Below are 24,671 nucleotides of genomic sequence, written 5' to 3'. Positions count from 1 at the left end.
TCAAGAGAAAACTACAGGAGACAAACCTTTTATCTAGATCAATGTATCTACATACATATACATATACACTCATTTCCCTCCAGCCCAATTCTCCATGTAGGTGCACACACACAGATGTATATACTTGTGCGAGTAAACATGTATTTACTTTAAAATGTTTTCAATATTTACTGGTTTGTAACATACTGCAATAAAGTTTATATATCTTTACCTGTCAATAAACATACAACATACAATTGATTTTTAAATAAATTAAGGTTCAAATACACATAGTAAATGACCAGAAATTACCGGCATACAGTTATTTGGGAGTATCGTAAACAACTATGGAATGAAAACACCTAGATTTGAATCAATTTATTCACCTACAAACCACACAGCTCTGGCTAAGTCACTTAATCTTGTGGGCATCCAATTTTTCCTACCTATAGTGAAAATACTAATTACTTACCTTGAGAAAGCACTGTTAAAAGATGTGAGGTGCTCAGCACAGTGCCCAGCCCATAACAAATACCCAATAAGTAGTAGAAAATATAATTAAAAAATTTTTTTTTGTAAAAACAATTTTTATGAATTGTGAAAATTTTGTGCTTGGCCCAAGTTAAATGTTCAACACTCACATTGGTTTGTTTAAATTATTGAGTTTTTATGTTTTAAAGCATTACTTTTATGATCCAAGATTTGTTTGTTTGCTCATTTTCTTTTAAAGATTTTATTTATTTATTCATGAGAGAGAGAGAGAGGCAGAGACATAGGCCGAGGGAGAAGCAGGCTCCATGCCAGGAGCCTGACGCGGGACTCAATCCCAGGACTCCAGGATCATGCCCTGGGCCAAAGGCAGGCACTAAACCACTGAGCCACCCAGGGATCCCTTGTTTGCTCATTTTTAAGGTAGAAACTGTTATCCTATTTGCCTTCTTGACAATTTCAAAGAGGAATCAGAAGTGGGAGCAGAGTTGAACAATATTTTCAGTCATTTATTTGTGAATATACCTGAAAAAATGCTAGTAAGCAACAAGCTAGTGAAGTAGGGGGCATAAAAATTTAATATGACAATGTTAAACTTGACTAGATAAACCAGTAAGTGCTTAATGTCTTTAATATTATCTAGGATTACTGGAAGCAGACATTAATGATTAAAAGTATATGGGAATTACTATGGTTGGTATTACTTTTGCAAAAGCCAGCAGCAAATCTGTCCCCCTCCACAAAGACACTGGGAAAGCATCTTCTCACCCTTACTCATAGATCAAAAAGTTGAGGAAAAACTGCTTCAAGCCCTGACATTTCCTGAAACTCTAACAATTATTATTATCAAAGAGATAATTTAGTAGAGAAAGGATGTATCCCACTGATAGCATCCTGAGAAAAGGACTTTCCTTTTACCTCTAATGCAGAGAACTCAGAACTTCCAGGAGAGCCTGCTTTAACCTTTGGATTGCATAGGAGAATATTTTTTCTTATACCAATGACAAAATATGCCCCTTTCTAACTTTCATCCATTTGTTCTGGTGTAACCATATGGAATGCAACAGGTATCATCTTCCCTCACATACTGAAAATGTTTCCTCTCCATAGCACGTAATAATCTTTTAATCATTGACATATTTTAAATATAAATACTGTAGTAGACATGTGCAAGGAAAATCTATCAATTACTACTGCCAGCGAACCACTTTAATTATAATCTAAAATGTTAGGTTTATCATACTAAAAACTGAAAGTTTTCATACAGAGTTGTTTTAGAAAATGATGGACCTGAAGCATCCTCTGAGAGGGAATGTTCTGGATAGAGGCATGGCTAATGGGTAGATGGCACTAGGTTTCTTGAGCCTGGCCTGCCCTCTGTCTAGCCAATTTGGGCAAAAATCCTTCTCATTCTCAAAGTCTTGCTCAGACAGATAAAGGTTTTCCCTAACCTATAAGCTCCCTTCTTTATGTTCCCATGACACATCCTTCATACCACTATTGTAGCAGTTATGATAGTGTAGCTATCGCATCTGCCTAGCTTTCAATTTACACCTATTGTTTCACTATAATTATTAATACTACCTCCTTTGACCCTGCAAAGTATCCCACATTGTATTGTAAATGAAATCACTCTAAGTATAGTTAGACTTCAACTATTGTTAATAAGATTTTCTTACATGGGGTGCCTGAATGGCTTGGTTGATTGACTCTTGGTTTTGGCTCAGGTCATGATCTCAAAGTCTTGAGATCAAGCCTCATGTCTGGCTCCCCAGTAAGTAAGTACAGAGTCTGCTTAGAATTCTCTCTCCCTCTGCCCCTCCCCCTGCTTGTGCAAGTTCGCTCTCTCTCACAAATTTTTTTTCTTATAAGACCTGCATTCTATTTCTTTTTGCCCAAGAATAGAAGAGAACACTTGCTGAGTTCTTATTCCCATGTCCTACTTGTATAAATAATGACGGCAGGAAGAGGTGAAGCAACTTCTACTGATCTGTAACATTTTGAGATTGTCTTCCCAATGACTGAGGGGTTCAGATCTCTTTCCATCCACTTCAATTTTGGATTGTCCAAGTTACCTCACCTCACACTTTTCCCTATTTATTCAAAAATACATCTTCCTTTTTAGAATTCCAAAGAACTGCTCATTTTAAGTGACTTCAAGGGGAAAAGATTTATATATCAATGGGGGGGGAGGTCCTTGTTGAAGGTTATCATTTTGTACCTTTGACTGGATAAATTAAGTAAGCGATAGCTACCAGTTCGCTGATGTGACTGGTTTACAATGGTAGGAACAAAAATCATGTCTTCAATTGGTTTACTACAAGCATGTTATATAATAACTTTAAGATACAGGCCAGGATTGCTCAAGGTACAGAATATGAAAAATAGAGCCTGGTGTAAATGATTCCTTTGAACAGAACTTTTTTTTTTTAAAGAAAGATTTTATTTATTTATTCATGAGAGACACAAAGAGAGAGAGAGGCAGAGACGTAAGCAGAGGGAAAAGGAGGCTCCCCATAGGGAGCCTGATGCAGGACTCAATCTCAGGATCCCAGGATCATGCTCTGAGCCAAACCATAACCACTGAGCCACGCAGGCACCCCTTTGACCAGAACTTCTATTAAAAGATGTATGAATATCTCTGAAACTAATAATACAGATTTGTTAATTAAAATTTTAAAAGAATATATAGTCTTAACAATTAGAATTATACATTCTATAATCTTTATCTCAAATCATAACTTTGAATAAATTATTAAAAAATTGGGGCATCTGGATGGCTCAGTCAGGTAAGCATATGACTCTTGATTCTGGCTCAGGTCATGATCTCAGGGTCATGAGATCAAGCCCCAAGTCAGGCTCTGTGCTGTGTGTGAAGCCTGCTTGAGATTCTCTCTCTCTCTGCCCCTCCCCTGCTTGCACTCTCTTGTTCTCTCTCTAAAAAAACTTTAATCTTAAAAAAATATAAATGGCTTAAAATATTTTTAAATTTAACTTTAAATGACAGAATATTCTTCCCAATGCCCCTAAAGAAAAAAATCGTAACATTAAGATTATATAATGGGAATAATATAGTAGGAGCACAGGTTTCCCCACTGGATTGTACATAACCATTTTACTACTTATATAATTAAAAATATAATTGTGTTCTATAAAGGATAGCTTTGACCTATTCTGGAAGTAGCTCTGTATTTAGATTTCTAAGTTTTATTCAATTATACATTTCAGTGATGACTATATGCCATATACTGTGCCAATGCTATAGGCAAGAAATATTAATAAACATAAGACATGGTCTCAGCCCTGGAGATCAAAATTAAATGAGAAAAGATAAGCACATAAACACTTAATAGTATATAACAGAGAGATTGGATTGTGAGAACAAAAGAAAAGAAAAGGGCCTGACAGACTTCACTAGACAATAAGACAAGTGAGAAAAAGAAACCTGTCTTTTTTCACACATGCATGCCTGGCCTCTGACACAATGCCAGGCACAGGGTGGGTTCTCTTTATTGACAACCCAATAAAGACCCACTGAAAGAAAGACTGACAACAGGAGACATAAGATGGAAAAGAGCAGCATGATTAAACAACACAGAAACATGAAAAAAATGCTATTTTCCTTAGGAAACAACAAGAAATTCTGCATTCCCAGAAACAAGGTGATAGGGAAGAATAAAATAAAGGGAAGATGCATTCCAATGGCCTTATAACATATACTAAGAAACTTAGGAACCTTTGGGCAAAGGGTAATTACTAAGGGAAACATTTATGCAAGTAGACAGCATAATCAGTTCTGCGTTTTAGAAATTCTGACAACTTTGGAAAACAGACTGTAGGGAGGAGAAAGGCATGTTACAATATCTTCCATGCAAGAAACTTCATCAGTAATGAAACCAGAGATCGAAGAAAAGTAGAGGATTCTTACAGAAGGAAAGGTAGAAGGAGGAATCAAGGATAAATCCAGGTTTCTCAACTGGATAACCTGAAGTATGATACTACTTACTAATAGAGAATACTAGAGCAAGTATAGATTTAGGGAAACTTTTTTTACCATTTGTAGTAATAAGCAGATGCACCAGAAACAATAACAACAAACACCTCATAATGTTCTATGTTAAAATGCTAAGACAAAATAATTTGAAATTTGGCCCACATACATACAAAAGATACTTACAACTGGCCAGTGATTTTCAAATTTGTGTCCCTAAGAAATATAAATATAAGTATAAATAAAAAAAAATATATAAAAAATACTGATTTCAGAGCTAAACATGCCTAGAAAGGGACCCATAGTAATGTGCATTTACAGGAGGCACCCCAATGATCCTTATACACACTAAAAAAAATTGTTTTTAATATTTACTTTAGAAAGAGAGACAGAAAGTGAGTTCAAAGGCATGAGTGGGGGGAAGGGCAGAGGGAAAGAATCTTCAAGCAGGCTGTGTGCTGAGTGGGGAGGCCCAACTTGGGCTTGATCTCAAGATCCTGAGATCATGACCTGAGGTGAAGTCACGAGTGGGACACTTAACTGACTGAGCCACCTATGCACCCCAAAACACACTAAAATTTGAAACATGCAACAAAGACTGCCACAATGTTATAAAGTAGATTCTGATATCCCTTTGGATTATTTGATCTGAACTCTAAAGACATAATTAGCTCTTTTATGAAGTATGCTTCTGTATCATTTTCAAATAAGAATGATACACTATAAAACATCCACTGAGACAAAATAAATTACTAATACATATAGAGAACCTACAAAAATATGCTAATATTTTTACATGAATAATCTTTTAATGTCCATACCAACCATTTAAGGTAGGGTACCATTTTCATCCCCATGTTAAGAAATGAGTCACAAGAGACATTAGTTGCCTAAAGCCACACAAATACCAAAACTGACAACAGAATTTGAACCTAAGCAATCTGATTCTAGTTTCTACTCTTATTCCCCAGAATACAAATAATCACTCTACAGTCTGCCTCATCATACTGCCTTTCATAGGATAATGTACGTTTAGCATATACAAGTTTGTAATTACATTTACTTGTGACTGATACTTATCTCCCCACATTCTATTTTAGTTCACTACTGTGTCATCCTAATACCTAGAACAATGGATGACACACAGTAATCACTTAGAAAAAAATTACTGAAAATATTATTCAGAAAATATTCATAAAAGCTTTGAAATATACCAAGTTCTGTTTCTTGATCTAAGTGCTGGTTTCACAGATGTTCAACTTGTGAAAATTCATTCAGCAACATACATATATATTCAGTTCTCTCAGTAAATTCAACAAATAGTGAAAAAGTAAAAACAGATTCGTTATATTATCAGATATTACAGAATACATTTATTCTCCTTTTAAAATAAACAGGAATGGGATCCCTGGGTGGCGCAGCGGTTTAGCGCCTGCCTTTGGCCCAGGGTGCGATCCTGGAGACCCGGGATCGAGTCCCACGTTGGGCTCCCGGTGCATGGAGCCTGCTTCTCCCTCGGCCTGTGTCTCTGCCTCTCTCTCTCTCTCTCTCTCTGTGACTATCATAAATAAATAAAAAATTAAAAAAAATTCTTAAAAAAAAAATAAACAGGAATTTGATACTTTAACTTGACTTTGCACAATATGGCATTTATAACAAAAGAAGTCCCCACCTCAGAACTCTGAATATAAAAATACAAGAATTTACAAAGTAATATTAACTTATAATTATAACAATAGCTACAGTAAAGATGTATGTAAAAGAGGAGTGAATAAAAAAGATCATGTTGCATTAAAATGTATCTATTTTACAAGTCTGGGGAAGCCTGAGTGGCTCAGTGGTTGAACGTCTCCCTCGTTTGCCTTTGGCTCAGGTCATGATCCTGGAGTCCCCAAATCCAGTCCCACATCGGCTCCCTGCAGGGAGCCTACTTCTCCCTCTGCCTGTGTCTCTGACTCTCTCTCTCTCTCTGTGTCTCTCATGAATAAATAAAATCTTAAAAAAAAAAAAAAAAAAAAAGGATTCCCCTAAACCTAACCAAAACAAATCTTGCTACTTCTAAATGAGAAGAACATGCAACCAAGAATCCTTTATCCAGCAAGGCTCTCATTCAAAATGGAAGGAGAGATAAAGAGCTTCTAAGACAGGCAGGAACTAAAAGAATATGTGACCTCCAAACCAGCTCTGCAAGAAATTTTAAGGGGGACTCTTAAAATTCCCCTTTAAGAAGAAGTTCAGTGGAACGTTCCACAAAAACAAGGACTGAATAGTTATCATGACGACACTAAATTCATATCTCTCAATAGTAACTCTGAATGTGAACGGGCTTAATGACCCCATCAAAAGGCGCAGGGTTTCAGACTGGATAAAAAAGCAGGACCCATCTATTTGCTGTCTACAAGAGACTCATTTTAGACAGAAGGACACCTACAGCCTGAAAATAAAAGGTTGGAGAACCATTTACCATTCGAATGGTCCTCAAAAGAAAGCAGGGGTAGCCATCCTTATATCAGATAAACTACAATTTACCCCAAAGACTGTAGTGAGAGATGAAGAGGGACACTATATCATACTTAAAGGATCTATTCAACAAGAGGACTTAACAATCCTCAATATATATGCCCCGAATGTGGGAGCTGCCAAATATATAAATCAATTATTAACCAAAGTGAAGAAATACTTAGATAATAATACACTTATACTTGGTGACTTCAATCTAGCTCTTTCTATACTCGATAGGTCTTCTAAGCACAACATCTCCAAAGAAACGAGAGCTTTAATGATACACTGGACCAGATGGATTTCACAGATATCTACAGAACTTTACATCCAAACTCAACTGAATACACATTCTTCTCAAGTGCACATGGAACTTTCTCCAGAATAGACCACATATTGGGTCACAAATTGGGTCTGAACCGATACCAAAAGATTGGGATCGTCCCCTGCATATTCTCAGACCATAATGCTTTGAAATTAGAACTAAATCACAACAAGAAGTTTGGAAGGACCTCAAACACGTGGAGGTTAAGGACCATCCTGCTAAAAGATGAAAGGGTCAACCAAGAAATTAAGGAAGAATTAAAAAGATTCATGGAAACTAATGAGAATGAAGATACAACCATCCAAAATCTTTGGGATGCAGCAAAAGCAGTCCTAAGGGGGAAATACATCGCAATCCAAGCATCCATTCAAAAACTGGAAAGAACTCAAATTCGAAAGCTAACCTTACACATAAAGGAGCTAGAGAAAAAACAGCAAATAGATCCTACACCCAAGAGAAGAAGGGAGTTAATAAAGATTCGAGCAGAACTCAACGAAATCGAGACCAGAAGAACTGTGGAACAGATCAACAGAACCAGGAGTTGGTTCTTTGAAAGAATTAATAAGATAGATAAACCATTAGCCAGCCTTATTAAAAAGAAGAGAGAGAAGACTCAAATTAATAAAATCATGAATGAGAAAGGAGAGATCACTACCAACACCAAGGAAATACAAACGATTTTAAAAACATATTATGAACAGCTATATGCCAATAAATTAGGCAATCTAGGAGAAATGGACGCATTCCTGGAAAGCCACAAACTACCAAAACTGGAACAGGAAGAAATAGAAAACCTTAACAGGCCAATAACCAGGGAGGAAATTGAAGCAGTCATCAAAAACCTCCCAAGACACAAGAGTCCAGGGCCAGATGGCTTCCCAGGGGAATTTTATCAAACGTTTAAAGAAGAAACCATACCTATTATCCTAAAGCTGTTTGGAAAGATAGAAAGAGATGGAGTACTTCCAAATTCGCTCTATGAGGCCAGCATCACCTTAATTCCAAAACCAGACAAAGACCCCACCAAAAAGGAGAATTACAGACCAATATCCCTGATGAACATGGATGCAAAAATTCTCAACAAGATACTGGCCAATAGGATCCAACAGTACATTAAGAAAATTATTCACCATGATCAAGTAGGATTTATCCCTGGGACACAAGGCTGGTTCAACACCCGTAAAACAATCAATGTGATTCATCATATCAGTAAGAGAAAAACCAAGAACCATATGATCCTCTCATTGGATGCAGAGAAAGCATTTGACAAAATACAGCATCCATTCCTGATCAAAACTCTTCAGAATGTAGGGATAGAGGGAACATTCCTCGACATCTTAAAAGCCATCTATGAAAAGCCCACAGCAAATATCATTCTCAATGGGGAAGCACTGGGAGCCTTTCCCCTAAGATCAGGAACAAGACAGGGATGTCCACTCTCACCACTGCTGTTCAACATAGTACTGGAAGTCCTAACCTCAGCAATCAGACAACAAAAAGACATTAAAGGCATTCAAATTGGCAAAGAAGAAGTCAAACTCTCCCTCTTCGCCGATGACATGATACTCTACATAGAAAACCCAAAAGTCTCCACCCCAAGATTGCTAGAACTCATACAGCAATTCGGTAGCGTGGCAGGATACAAAATCAATGCCCAGAAATCAATGGCATTTCTATACATTTCTAACAATGAGACTGAAGAAAGAGAAATTAAGGAGTCAATGCCATTTACAATTGCACCCAAAAGCATAAGATACCTAGGAATAAACCTAACCAAAGATGTAAAGGATCTATACCCTCAAAACTATAGAACACTTCTGAAAGAAATTGAGGAAGACACAAAGAGATGGAAAAATATTCCATGCTCATGGATTGGCAGAATTAATATTGTGAAAATGTCAATGTTACCCAGGGCAATATACACGTTTAATGCAATCCCTATCAAAATACCGTGGACTTTCTTCAGAGAGTTAGAACAAATTATTTTAAGATTTGTGTGGAATCAGAAAAGACCCCGAATAGCCAGGGGAATTTTAAAAAAGAAAACCATATCTGGGGGCATCACAATGCCAGATTTCAGGTTGTACTACAAAGCTGTGGTCATCAAGACAGTGTGGTACTGGCACAAAAACAGACGCATAGATCAGTGGAACAGAATAGAGAATCCAGAAGTGGACCCTGAACTTTTTGGTCAACTAATATTCGATAAAGGAGGAAAGACTATCCATTGGAAGAAAGACAGTCTCTTCAATAAATGGTGCTGGGAAAATTGGACATCCACATGCAGAAGAATGAAACTAGAACACTCTCTTTCACCATACACAAAGATAAACTCAAAATGGATGAAAGATCTAAATGTGAGACAAGATTCCATCAAAATCCTAGAGAAGAACACGGGCAACACCCTTTTTGAACTCGGCCATAGTAACTTCTTGCAAGATACATCCACGAAGGCAAAAGAAACAAAAGCAAAAATGAACTATTGGGACTTCATCAAGATAAGAAGCTTTTGCACAGCAAAGGATACAGTCAACAGAACTCAAAGACAACCTACAGAAAGGGAGAATATATTTGCAAATGACATATCAGATAAAGGGCTAGTTTCCAAGATCTATAAAGAACTTATTAAACTCAACACCAAGAAACAAAGAATCCAATCATGAAATGGGCAAAAGACATGAACAGAAATCTCACAGAGGAAGACATAGACATGGCCAACATGCATATGAGAAAATGCTCTGCATCACTTGCCATCAGGGAAATACAAATCAAAACCACAATGAGATACCACCTCACACCGGTGAGAATGGGGAAAATTAACAAGGCAGGAAACAACAAATGTTGGAGAGGATGCGGAGAAAAGGGAACCCTCTTACACTGTTGGTGGGAATGTGAACTGGTGCAGCCACTCTGGAAAACTGTGTGGAGGTTCCTCAAACAGTTAAAAATATACCTGCCCTACGACCCAGCGATTGCACTGTTGGGGATTTACCCCAAAGATACAAATGCAATGAAACGCCAGGACACCTGCACCCTGATGTTTATAGCAGCAATGGCCACGATAGCCAAACTGTGGAAGGAGCCTCGGTGTCCAACGAAAGATGAATGGATAAAGAAGATGTGGTTTATGTATACAATGGAATATTACTCAGCTATTAGAAATGACAAATACCCACCATTTGCTTCAACGTGGATGGAACTGGAGGGTATTATGCTGAGTGAAGTAAGTCAGTCGGAGAAGGACAAACATTATATGTTCTCATTCATTTGGGGAATATAAATACTAGTGAAAGGGAATATAAGGGAAGGGAGAAGAAATGTGTGGGAAATATCAGAAAGGGAGACAGAACGTAAAGACTGCTAACTCTGGGAAACGAACTAGGGGTGGTAGAAGGGGAGAAGGGCGGGGAGTGGGAGTGAATGGGTGACGGGCACTGGGGGTTATTCTGTATGTTAGTAAATTGAACACCAATAAAAAATAAATTAAAAAAAAAAGAAAAGGAATCTAAGAACAAACTTATTTAATACAATTAATAAAGTAACTACCTTCGCCCATTCAAATTAGTCAAATACACAACATTTTTAAATGAAAGCACCTTGGAATATAAAAAGAAAAAGGTAGAAATTCAAATTATCTACCTCCATAAAAATCACCTTCCTAATCCTTCTCTGCTCCTGTCCCCATACTTCCAAGCACTGTATTTATTCATGACATGGTTTCACGCCAGAAACCATTTCCCCAGGTTGCAAAGATGGATAAAGAACTAAAGCCAAAAATTATTTATCTTACCTAATAATTCTCTAATCGTTCCATCATTATTTTTATATGGTAAATGATTTGTGAATTTATAAAGATTTTCTAGTAAAGATGATTCAGGTGTTTTAGGTAGAAAATGAAGAGTAGCTTGATAGGAAAAAAAAAAGTATGAAGTGCTTTCTTAGAATTCATTTCTTACCCTTTCTCATTGATGTCTATAAAATTAGACGTCAATGGAATGCTTGGGCTTATATCACAGTTATGAGATAACTGTGGTAGAGAACCGTAACAAAATCCACAAAGCACTTTTACTTTGTACAAGCACAAAGTATACACAAATACATAGAGTACAAAGAAAACATTTACCAATCTACAGAAGTGGCTGTCATTCAAAGATCTCTTTGTCATGACATTTATTTTACTGTCATTTTTTGTCAGAAAAACAATATGAAAATTACTGTCTGCAACTAGAGCATTTTCTAAGATCGTAAAATTAAAAGTAATTACCATACAAAGATTTAATCACGGATGTTGTGCTACAATCTCTATGTCTTAATCTACTATATTTACAAAGATACCTGTAAAATTCAATAATTTTAATTAACTTGCAAATAATGTGTACATTTACATTTATGTACTTATGTACATAACTCTGTTATAAGCCTAAGTATTCCATTGATGTCTAATTTTATAGTGAGAAAGAGATGAATTCTAAGAAAGCACTTCATACATTTTTAATTAAAATAATTTTAATTTCAATAATTTTCCACAGCCCCTTAATTAGAAATCTTTTATTACATGAGAAAAATCCTGTTCGCCTCTAAAACAATGCACCCATATAAATGAAGCCTGTAAAAAAACAGCTCAACCTAAAGCATGAGACAATTGTAATATATACCCAGCCTATTAGAATTATTTAGAAGTTAGTTGTACTGTGTGCTTGTACAGGTACTTTTACGGTTTTTTGTTTGTTTGTTTGTTTTTTAACGTTTCTATTTTTCTCTACCCAACATGACTATTTATAGTTCAGATCATTTGTCTGACAGGTGGCTTCTATGAGTGTAATGAAAGGCTTCCCTCTTTGAAACTAATAAAGGAGCAAAAGGGTACAAATCACTTTGGCTGTGGGACATTTCATTTAGTGTGGGTTAGAAATCTGTTACAATGTTATCTAACATTTCCATTTGTATTTTTATTCTACATTTTATCTCATTCTAATATTTCTACGATTAAAACAGTTATTCATTATTTATCATTCATCTTTCTTTCCCTAACTAGCTCTTTTACTTATCTTTAAAAAAAATGCTTCTACCAGTCTTTTCCATTTTTGAAGTGACACTATTTCTTTCTTTTACCAAATCTCTTTGAAATTCAAGCTAATTAATTCTTACCTCATCACCTCTTAACTTCATCGATCTAGGCCACTGTTCCACTAAACTTGTCCCCAAGTTTACTACCTGCCCAATGCAAGGGCTTCTTCTCAGCTTTTCAAACTCCCTGGCCTTTCTAAGATATTAGCCAAATCCACCTTTCCTCCCTTGATGTTTGTAATTACACTGCCTTGGTCGTCCTTTTTTCCCACTGTTCCTTGTATGTCCCCTTAAAGGTGTATTCCTCCTCCCACTTCATCATACCCTTTAACACAACCTGAAAATGAACTATTGGGACTACATCAAAATAAAATGTTTCTGGGGTGTCTGGGTCGAGCAGTTGGTTAAACATCTGACTTGGTTTCAGCTCAGGTCATGATCCCAGTGTTGTGGGATCCCTGCATGGATCAGAGCCCCTACACTGGGCTCTGTGCTCAGCTTGGAGTCTGCTTAAGACTCTCCTCCCTCTGTCCCTCCCAACTCTGCTCTATAAATAAACATTAAAAAATTAAATAAATTTTTAAAAAACTAAAATGTTTCTACACGGTGAAGGAAACAATCAACAACACTGAAAGGGAACCTACTGAATGGGAGAAGATATTTGCAAGTGGCATATATAATACAGGGTTAATATCCAAAATATATAAGGAACTGATAGAAGTCAACACCAAAAAACCAAATAACCCAATTTAAAAGTTGGCAGAATATATAAACAGATATTTTTCCAAAGAATACATATAGATGGCTAATGGAAACATGAAAAGATGTTCAAAATCACTTATCATCAGGGAAATGCAAATCAAAACTACAATGAGGTATCATCTCACACCTGTCAAGATGCATAAACCAACAAAAGAAAAAAACAAATGGTGGCAAGGATGTGGAGAAAATGAATACTTCTTAAAATGAATACTTCTTGCACTGTTAGTGGGAATGCAAACTGGTGCATTCACTGTGGAAAACAGTATGGAAGTTCCTCAAAAAAATTAAAAATAGTGGGATCCCTGGGTGGCGCAGCGGTTTGGCGCCTGCCTTTGGCCCAGGGCGCGATCCTGGAGACCCGGGATCGAATCCCACGTCGGGCTCCCGGTGCATGGAGCCTGCTTCTCCCTCTGCCTGTGTCTCTGCCTCTCTCTCTCTCTGTGTGACTATCACAAATAAATAAAAATTAAAAAAAAAAAAAACTTTAAAAAAAAAATTAAAAATAGTACTATCCTATGATCCAGTAATCACACTACTGGGCATTTACTCAGAAAATGCAAAAATACAAATTCAAAGGGATACATATAACTCTATGTTCACTGCAGCATTATTTACAATAACAATATTATAGAAGCAACCCAAATATCCATCGATAGGTAAATGGAAGAAGATGTGGGGTACACATATACCTTCATATATGTATATATATAATGGAATATATGTATGTATTATATAACGGAATATTCTTCAGCCATAAAAAAAATGAAATCTTGCCATTTGCAACAACATGGATGGAGCTAGAAAGTATGATGCTAAGCAAAATAAGTCAGAGAAAGAAAAATACCATATGATCTCATTCATATGTGGAAATTAAAAAACAAAATAAACAAGTAAAAAAAAAAAAAAAAGAGAGAGCGAGACAAACAACTAAGAAGCCATCTCTTAACCATAGAAAACAACCTGATGGTTACCAGAGGGGTGGTGGGTTGGGATGATGGCAATTAAAGAGTATACTTAGGACGAAAAAAGTAGAATAAAAAGGTTTTAATTACAAAATATAAAGGGGCAGCCCGGGTGGCTCAGCGGTTTAGCACCGCCTTCAGCCCAGGGTGTGATCCTGGGGACCCAGGATCGAGTCCCGCGTCGGGCTCCCTGCATGGAGCCAGCTTCTCCCTCTGCCTGTGTTCTGCATCTCTCTCTCATGAATAAATAAATAAAATCTTTAAAAAATATATATATATATATATAAGAGCCCCAGTCTACCATACTCCCAGGCAGCAGACAAGGCAAACTCAACCATCAACCAGCCCTGATAACCCACCCGCCAAACCAGGTAACCGTCCTTAGCCTGTGTAACCTAACAAATTTAGAGTACACAGGCAAAAATCACAAACAGAAAAGGAAACATGAAAGTAAGTCATTATAAGCAGAAACAATAAACAATAAAACAATCCAAAAAGACTTGAAATGTAAGAATTATCATATAAAAACAATAAAATAACGTTTTATGTATCTAAGGCATGGGGTGGGGAGGGGTGAGTGTTGGCAAGTTTGGTTCATAAAGGGTCAGGATATAAGTATTTTAAGCTTTTAAGGTCATTCGATCTTTGTCACAATTACTTAACTCAGCGGTTGTAGCACCAAAGCTGTCATGGACAATGCTTAGATGAGCATGGCTGTCATGCAGCATTTCCAAGCCATATCTGCAAGATTTGCAAGCCATAACTTACAAACCTCCGATTTAAAGAAAAGGACTGAAAATATAAGATTCAAGAGAGCACTTATTTAAAAAATTACATTCATGCAGAATTTCTTGAAATAATTATGATTAAAATAAAAACTCAGTGGAAGGATAAACCAAACAAACACAGCTGAGGAGACTTAATTAACTGAAAGACACATCTGAAGATAATATACAGAATGTAGCCCACAAGAGAAAAGATGAAATATATTAAAAAAAGCTAAAAAAGAAAAAAGAAAAAAAGGAAAGAAAAAAGAAAAAAGATGAGAGAGCCTAACATGCATTTAAGAATTCCTAAAGGAGAGAAAAATGCAGGAGATGCAATACTCAAAGAATAAACATGTAAACTTATTAAAAATGTTTTTTTTAAAGATTTTACTTATTTATTTATTCATGAGAGAGAGAGAAATAGAGAGAGAGAGAGGCAGAGACACAAGCAGAAAGAGAAGCAGGCTCCATTCAGGGAGCCTGATGTGGGACTCCATCCCAGGACTCCAGGACCACGCCTGGGCTAAAGGTAGGCGCTAAACCACTTAGCCACACAGACAACCCTTCATTAAAAATGTTTAAAACCAGAGCAAAAAATTAATGCAGACAGAAAAGTCAAAGTATCCAGAAATAAAAGCAATTTGATTCACAGTTCATTTTTTATGTATAAAAAAAAATCAGAAGTGCATGAACCTTGTATGAATCCTGACTCAAAAGATACCTACAAAAAAATGGTATCTGTAAGACAATCAGGAAAACCTGAATGTTAACTGATTAGATGAGATAAAGAAATTACTGTTAATTTACTCAATTATGTTAATGGTATTGTAATTATAGACTTTTAAGTCCCTATCCCTGAGAGATGATACATACTGATGTTATTTACAAATGAAACATTATACCCCTGGGATTTGTTTTAAAATTATCCATGAGGTGAGGAGGAGGATATATAGCTGAAATATTGTTGTTTTATACATTTATAACGGTTGAAATGGGGCAATAAATGAGGGTTGCTATACTTCTTTCTCTACTTAAGTCTACGTTTTTTTTTTTAATTCTTTTAATTTTTATTTATGATAGTCACAGAGAGAGAGAGAGAGAGAGAGAGAGAGGCAGAGACACAGGCAGATGGAGAAGCAGGCTCCATGCACCGGGAGCCTGACGTGGGATTCGATCCCAGGTCTCCAGGATCGCGCCCTGGGCCAAAGACAGGCGCCAAACCGCTGCGCCACCCAGGGATCCCAAAGTCTACATTTAATAATTTTCCTAATACAGTATGTTTAGTAAAAGTCTGATAATCCCAATTGTTACAAAAGTATGATTCAGGAGCAACTCTTAGATATCACTCCTAATGAAAATACAGATAGACACAGGAGATAATATAGACATATACAGATACAAAGAGAAACATAAGCAGTCATTCTTCTACATCAAGTTATATAACCTAGAGAAACTTAGGTAGGAGTACCATAATCCATGTGTAAGACTATGTGTAAAATCATTGTTTATAGTATTTGTAATAGCAGGAAACTACAAACAACCCAAATGTCCATGATCAAAGAATGGGTAAATAACTATTATTTATTTAATAACATCTGCCCTCTGGATTTTTACCTAAGCATTTGACAGACATTGTGCTAAGGTCTTTGAACAAATTTTTTAATTTAATATTTACAATAACTTTGTAAGATGCACAATATTATATCCCTTCTCACATAAAAGAGAATTTAGGCTCAGAAAAATAAATAGTATGTCAGATATTTCCCTGCAGTATTATGGAGCAAGGATTCGGATCTCTATCTCCCCCCACTACAAACACAATTTTCATTTCACGGTAATAATTAGGAATGCATATTTTTGAAAAAGAAACAATATGCTAATCTTCTAAGCAAAATAGTTTAAACTGATATCATAAAAAATACACAGGGCAGCCCGGGTGGCCCAGTGGTTTAGCGCCGCCTTCAGCCCAGGGCGTGATCCTGGAGATCCGGGATCGAGTCCCACGTCAGGCTCCCTGCATGGAGCCTGCTTCTCTCTCTGCCTGTGTCTCTGCCTGTCTCTCTCTCTGTGTCTCATAAATAAATAAAATCTTTAAAAATAAATAAATAAAAAATAAAAAATATACAGTAATAAAAAGGAAACAGTAGTTAATTCAGACTTGTACAAATTACCAATAAGGTTGGGAAGAATGTTTATTTCACATAATTTGCCATTCCTATTTTATATGTATACACGTGTGTTAACATACAATAATAATAATAAACAATGGGGAGAGGATGTTTCTGATGGTTTATCTCAAACAACCTCCTTAATATTGTCATAAGTCTCCTCAAAGTACAGTAACAACTGATCTACCTTTAGTACATGCAGAACCCTTTTCTTTTTAAAAAAAGTCTCACTACATGAAGTCCTCTATAAAATGTCTGCCAACTAACTCTAGGTGCTTATTCAGCTTTAGCTTTAAGCTTCCACACGAGTAAACTTCAGCGGCACTAGTTCATAACCCATGAAGCCCTTCTTTAGTGCAAAGCTTTGGCTTACTAAAAATGCTCAGTTCAGATCAAGGGATCAAACGAAAAAATAACAGTATCAGTTAAGAATCACATACATGTGTTATGTCTAGTAATTAAACTTCTACAACAGTGTTCGAGTGTTAGGATTACACTCAAAAACTTTCATCTACCAAGTATTTTTTAAAGGCGGATCACTAAAAAAAATAAATAAATAAAAATAAAAAATAAAAAAAAGGCGGATCACTAGTCAAAAGTTTTCATAATATTTCTCTTAATTTATTTTAGGCTATTACAATGCCCTTGCTGTACTTAACTAATACTTTCTCTGAGAAATACTAACAGTAAAAAAAAAATACAACTTAATAAGTTAACTCCTCCTTCTTTATTTGCTAAAAGTGCAAAACATCGCTCAATCCACAAACCAAAACCTAGACATTATACAATTATATGGCAAAACAAGTTTCAAGTCTACTGTCAATCCTAGTACTGCTAGGAATCCTACACCAAGGATTATGAAGCTGCAGTGACGCTCAAGGGAAAGAATTTCATGAACCCTGGGCAACCCCTGCCACAGCACACACATTTATTTGTCAACCTTAAAGTATGATTTTACTTTACCAAAGATACAAATGTACTTATTCTAAAATTTCTGTAAAAAATATTCAGAACCCAGAATATTGCCTGGCTGGCTCATTCAGAAAAGGATGTGACTTTTGATCTTGGGGTCGTGAGTACAAGCCCCACGTCAGGTGTAGAGATAAAATAATAATACTAATAATAACTGTGCACAGAATTAAAAAGCAAAATCTGGTAAAAAAAGATTGTTAGCTTGAATGACCAGCTGAAACAGCCGAAAATCTAAGATGCTAAAAGAGAACATATTGCAAGAATCTCATTCACTTAAAAAAAAAAGTACAATTATAAAAATATGTAAAAGTTGTGATACCCAGACAAGACTTTCCCCGAAATTCTGCCTATAAGCTACTGTGCTTACTTATCAGAGTTCATATTCAGAATAAAAATTTTAAAAACATTACAGAGAATAAAGGTAAAATTAACTTCTCCCACAAATAAAATTATCTGCTCCATTCCTCTATCTTCCCTTTCCTTTATACTACTTTCAATGATATATTGAACATCTAAGTGAAAGCCTCTAACAACAGCAGCAGGAAACTGAAATGAACAGAATCATATTTTATAGAGGTCATGGAAGGCTTATAACCCCCTTCTCAACCTCCTGAGTTGTCAATCAAGCCTAACCATCCAACCAATCTACATTTTTTTTAATGACAACTAACTTTAAGAGCAAGGTCTGATTTATCTTGTAACCTCAACCTTAAAACTTCAAAAACTTAGCAGAATAATCTATGGTATATAGTCAATAATTAATTGAATAAATAAATGAATACAGCATTTCCATTTATGGTCACAAAGAGTTCTCATTAATGACAATTATTTGCTAACTCAAGATACTAAAGTGATTAGGGTTAGACATACAGCTTACAAAGAAGTGCAACCATCAGTTCTACAATGTTGGCTTTGTGGCTTTCTCCTCTTGAATACTGAAGTCTCATGTGATTCAAAATGGATATAAAGTGAAAGAATTAATTCATTCACTTATTCATTCAATTAACATTGATTTAGTGACGTGTGCTATGCTTCTCCAGGGGCGTCAATCCGTTATCCACAGAACAACCAAGAGTGATCTTTCTAAATAATCAGATAACATCACTCTCTTAATTAAAACCTTCTAATGGCTTCCTTTTGCAAGCATACCATAATCTCTAGTCTCATACTCTCCCTCTCATTCATTAAGCACTAATCATTATTTGTTCCTTCCTGATCTCTGGGCCTTTGTACTACTTTTTTCTACTTGGAAGAAGTAGACCTTCACCCTGTATCTTCACTTTATGCCACCTCATTAGTTCTGAATCAACTAAGTATTACTGCTTCAGAGAAGCTTTCTGACAATCCCAACCACCACTCAACTCTCTTTTTTTATAAAGATTTTTTTAATTTACTTATTCATATATATATATATGGGGGGGGGCAGTCACAGGCAGAGGGAAAAGCAGGCGCCATGCAGGGAGCCTGACGTGGGACTCGATCTGGGGTCTCCAGGATCACACCCTGGGCTGCAGGCAGCGCTAAACTGCTGCGCCACAGGGGCTGCCCTCAACTCTCTTTTAAATATCTAATTGTACATTATTCAGAGTATCTACTTACTTAACATTCTGTGTTCAAATGTTTATTGTCTGCATTCTCCCCCACCAGAATACAATTCCTCAAGGACAGACATAATCTTTTTCTCCACTGAATCACCAGGAAAGGAACAGTATCTCACACATAGTAAAGGTCAATAAATGTTTGCCAACTGTGCCTGAGGAAGGCAGACATGAACAAATTATCACCATGTTGTAAGAAATGTAACACAGAAAATTTTATATACTATAAAAGCCCAAAGAAGGAAGATGCTGAACTCTGCTAGGGATATTAAGATTAGCTTACATTAGAAAACCTGTTGCTAGCTACAATAAAGATCGGGAGAGGACAGAACTAGAATGGAGGGAGTAGTGATGAAGCCAATGCATTCATCCAGGAAAGTAAATGGGAGCCCAAAAAAAGGCACAGCAGCAGAAATAAAAACAATTGGGACACCTGAGCGGCTCAGTGGGTTGAGTGTCTGACTCTTACTTTTGGCTCAAGTCATGATCTCAGGGTCATAGAATGGAGCCCCCTGTCAGGGTCCACACTCAGTGCAGAGTGTGCCTGAGATTCCCCTTTCCCTTTCCCTCTGCCTCTGTTCCCCCCACCATGCACTCTAAATAAATAAATATCCTTAAAGACAATAGATTTAACAGATTTCAGAGATAAAATCATTATCATCAGACTGGTAGCAGATTTGATGTGTAGAATAAGGACAAGAAATGAGGCCAGGATGTCTCCTGGGTGTCTGCTTTGGCCCCATTAAAGTACTGCTCTTAGCCCAGATGAAAAATATAGAAAGATTTTTAAAACAATGAGATAAATATTAAGTTTGAAACACAGATATGTTGATATAAGTGACTACATGGTCAAGATGTTGAATATGCTATCTGGAACCCTCATACTGGAACCATCATACTAATGACTAAACTTGATAGTCATTTATTCCACCAATAAATATTTAATCAAGTACATACAATGTGCTGGGGCTTTTCTAGGCACTAGGGATACAATGGTGAACAACAACAAAAAAGTGTCCTCACAAAACTTATATTCTACGGAGACAGACAATATAAATAATACTGTAATGGCAGTAGTGACAAGGGCTATAAAAGAACAAATATAAAAGAATGGAAAGTGAGGGAGATGGGGGCTACTTTACATAGAATGATCAGAGAAGGTCTCATTAATAAAGTAATAAACAGAATTATGCAGAGTAAGGGAGCGAGCCTCCAAATATTAGGGGAAGAATAATTCAGACAGAATTTAACAAAGGCACAAAAGTTCTGGGTCTGAAAGGAGAATATAAATAGAATGAAATGGCAAGGAGGCTGTTTTGCCAAATAGAGTGAATAAGAGAAAAAGAGGAAATGAGAATGGCTGAAGAGGTAGTCAGAGACCAGATTACAATGGGAGTCTCCACATATAGTGGTAGTATATATCTCAGAAAAATTATCTTGTTATACACATCCCAGTATTTAATATGGTGCTGAGAATATAGCAGGTGCTCAATGAATACTCTTCAAAAGAATGAGTGAATAAATCAATGAGCTAACAAATCTCCATTATATTTGACCACAATTTGTATTTGACCAGTTCCCAAACTCCAATTCACGCCCAAAGCACAGATCAAATAGCAATTCAAAGGACTACATTATAAGGTTTAGCAATCTTTAGAAGCAGAATTTTTAAAGTCTTTTAAACAGTGACATCACCACTAGAAGAAGTACATATCCTTTTAAGGGGACCACTTAAAGGAAACATCTACTTCAAAGTGTATAATTTCTAGATTGTTTGCTAAAACAACACATCATTTGATAAACCCTTCACAAAATAAACAAAATACCATTTTAGACCAACCTCTGATTGTGCTGGACAGACCAAAGTTTACTACTTCAGCGCTATTCTAAGAAAAATCATTTAAAATAGTTGAAAAAAAAAATATGTACCAGTATATGTACAAGAACAATAAATAATATAACCCTGTAAAACTTGGTAACAAATATAGATTTATTGCATGTTGTCATTCCTAATTAACAGTATCAAATATGCATTTACTCAAAACTCACTACTAAAGCCAAGTATCTTTTGATAGCAAATAATCCATACTCAGTGAACTAAACAGTCTAGACTCAAAATCAGCAAGAATCTTCTGAAGTTATTAGGATGTTCCCACTTTCAGGGAATTCCAAACTCACTGTTTTCCATACTTCCAGAGTAGATGCATGAAAATTTAAAACAAATACTAATTTTTTTTTAATTACCAACATTTAGAAAATGCACTTTATGAGAAACTTCATTACCTTCAGTATAGTGAATACTTGTTTCACGTTCACATTTATTCCTACACACTGAAATAAGTAAAATGTTCTTTATTCTACTTATCTATGCTAAGCACATATTGCTAAAATGTCTTCAAGTATTTAATCAATTTCCTATGCAACAGTTCAAATTTCTTGGGGACAAGTACCAAGTTATGAGGAGTGGAATTTTTTTTCTATCACCGACTCTTGGGGGGGTTGGGGGGGGGACCTAAAATTCAATGATTAAGTAAAAACAAAAACAAAAAAAATTTTAACAATTAAATTTTATTTTAAGTCAAGGAACATAAAACACTTCAAATGCAGCTAAAAGACCAATATAGTCCATTTCTATATCATATCCTATTATATTGAAGAGTCACCAAAGGAAAGACTAGAGATAGAAACCAATGAGAAAAATTGAGAAATATAGGGAAGGGGAGAAAAACAATCAAAGACACTTCATAACTATCAATAAGGTCTTAGACACTTTCACTTAACCTCGTAAAGTTCGAACATGTCTACTAAAAAAAAAAAAAAAATCACATTATTTTAGGATTCCCTCATATGCGAAACCTAAAGCAGGATTGGACAAATTTCTAACGGTCCCTTTTGAGCTCCTAAGAGAATCATAAAAGACAAACATTTATGTTCCTTCAAGGAGAAGCATCTCTCTTTTATACTCTAACAACTTATCAACTTTGATAAATACTTAAAGCTATGTTGTAAATCCAAAATATTAATAAATTGTTATTTTCGCATGAGTGTATCATTGAAGTAAGGACCAAGACATGTTTATCACTGTCGCTTTTTTTCTGTAGAAATACTAACCCAATTTCAGTAATCATTCCACCAATTTAATTAGGTCAACACAAAACTTTTATTGGACTGGAATTTTTTTTAACTAACTTTCTAACCTGTAGCTTTGAGTAGGTTATTGTGATCTGAACAACCATTAAGAAAAAAAAAAATTCACCTATCTAGATGTATTTACTGACTACAATGTATTAAAGCAAAAAGGTCAAACTAAAAAGGCAGACAGATATTCACAAAATGATTTAAATTTTTTAAATAAAGTTGGAATTAATCTCATTCCAAATCATGTCCACTCATATAAACCCACTGCCCATTCAAAAAGACATCGCATGGTAACATACCTGATACATGTTATGCAGACTTGGATTAATAGAAAGTTTATTCTACATACAACATGGTGATACAATGTAATATTGGACATAAGAAGATGATATAAAAGAGTACATACTGTATAAGTGTATCATAGGAAGTTAAAAAACAAGCCAAACTAATCTATGGTATGAGAAGTCAAAATAGTGGTATCCTTCCCATAGGAAAGTAGTGCCCAGAAGGAGACAGAATGGGAGCTTCTGAGGTACTGCAGTATTCTGATTCTTGATCTGGGTTCTGATTATTCATATGTTCAATTTGTCAAAATTTATAGGATTATACAATTATGACAAACATTTTTTGGATCTAGGTTTTCTTTATATAAAAAATAATTTAGTAACATTTACTACTCTCTCTGTTATGCATTTTAACATGTAAAAAGAGAAGAGGGTCTAACATCTCCACAGTTTTCAAAGCCCTCAGTTACTTACCTCTACCTTACGAATTCAATATGAATACTAAAATTCTATTTCCTTATTATTCCTCTCTCAGTAAAACGTTTAATGCCTTTATTCATGCTCAATTCCTCTTGATTTAACACCATCCTGCTCATTCAGAGCTGTAACAATGCCCCACTTTCTCTTACTTTTTTCCCAGCTTACACTTCTCTCTCCCTTCTTTCATCTCCTTTGCTTTAAATGACCACTAAAGAAAACCTAATATCTACAGGTATTAGGTAAAGATATGTGCCAAAATGTGCCAAAATTGTAATAAATATCTTACAAACATTTCATTCATTCCTCAAGTGTTATTTCCAGCAGAGATGAGAAAACATGCTCAGAAAGCCAACTTGTCCAAACTCAAAAAACTAAGAGGCAGGGTCAAGATTCAAATCTAGAGGTGTCTGACTCTAAAGCCCAAGCTCTTAGCTACAAGAGCTAGATTGTCTCTATATTAGGCAATTAGCACATTATTTAATGTTATTGTGTCCGTATCAGTCACATTTTGTACCTTAGTATCTATCTTTAGATAATCCTACCATCCATATTGTATACATTATATACTAACTCTATTAAGTCATATCTCATCTACCTTGAATGCTATGTGGCAATGCTATGTGGAAAATAACCAGGATATAAAAGCAAGCATATCAAAAAATGGCAATAAACATTCAAAGCAGTATCATCACCAAGTTTATTCACTACAGAAAACATGATTATTGATAGTAGGGCCCCTTTATTCATCATAATCACAACCTAATTATGTTTATTTTCCATATAATATTAATAAGTCCAGTTACAGTTTCTATTTTATAGCATGGTAAAAGTAAAAAAATAAAGGACTGCTAAATATAGGAATAATATAGTTGCAATGTAAAGTGACAGCTGAATGCAAGAAAACAGCACATGAGATCAAAAAGAGCAGTCCAATGTCACACAAGGTAGTAATAAATCATCCTCCCCTTACCTCCAACACAATAATCAACATTCATAATGATGACCCCAGCCAAAGAGAAGTTAAAATGTAGTTGATATATTCTTCTTAATAAAGGAGAGAAATACGTAATAGTTACAGAAATAATTTTATCAAAAATGGTTCATATGTGCATTTAAGGGCTCAGTCAATAACTTGTTTCTTAAGGGCTCCAAATCAACATTACTATAAAATATAGCATACTCATTTTGTC

At 35.6% G+C, this 24,671-nt stretch overlaps 1 protein-coding gene across 7 annotated transcripts in view; it reads right to left on the bottom strand.

Annotated features, from left to right (window-relative positions):
- Nucleotides 1–24,671, bottom strand: part of RICTOR (RPTOR independent companion of MTOR complex 2) — a 117,274-nt gene that overhangs the window by 81,113 nt on the left and 11,490 nt on the right. The gene's annotated exons all lie outside the window — the stretch shown is intronic.

The sequence above is a fragment of the Canis lupus genome, chromosome 4 (genome assembly GCF_003254725.2).
Source record: "Canis lupus dingo isolate Sandy chromosome 4, ASM325472v2, whole genome shotgun sequence".
Taxonomy (NCBI): Eukaryota; Metazoa; Chordata; class Mammalia; order Carnivora; family Canidae; genus Canis; species Canis lupus.
This window is presented reverse-complemented; position numbering and strand designations above follow the sequence as displayed.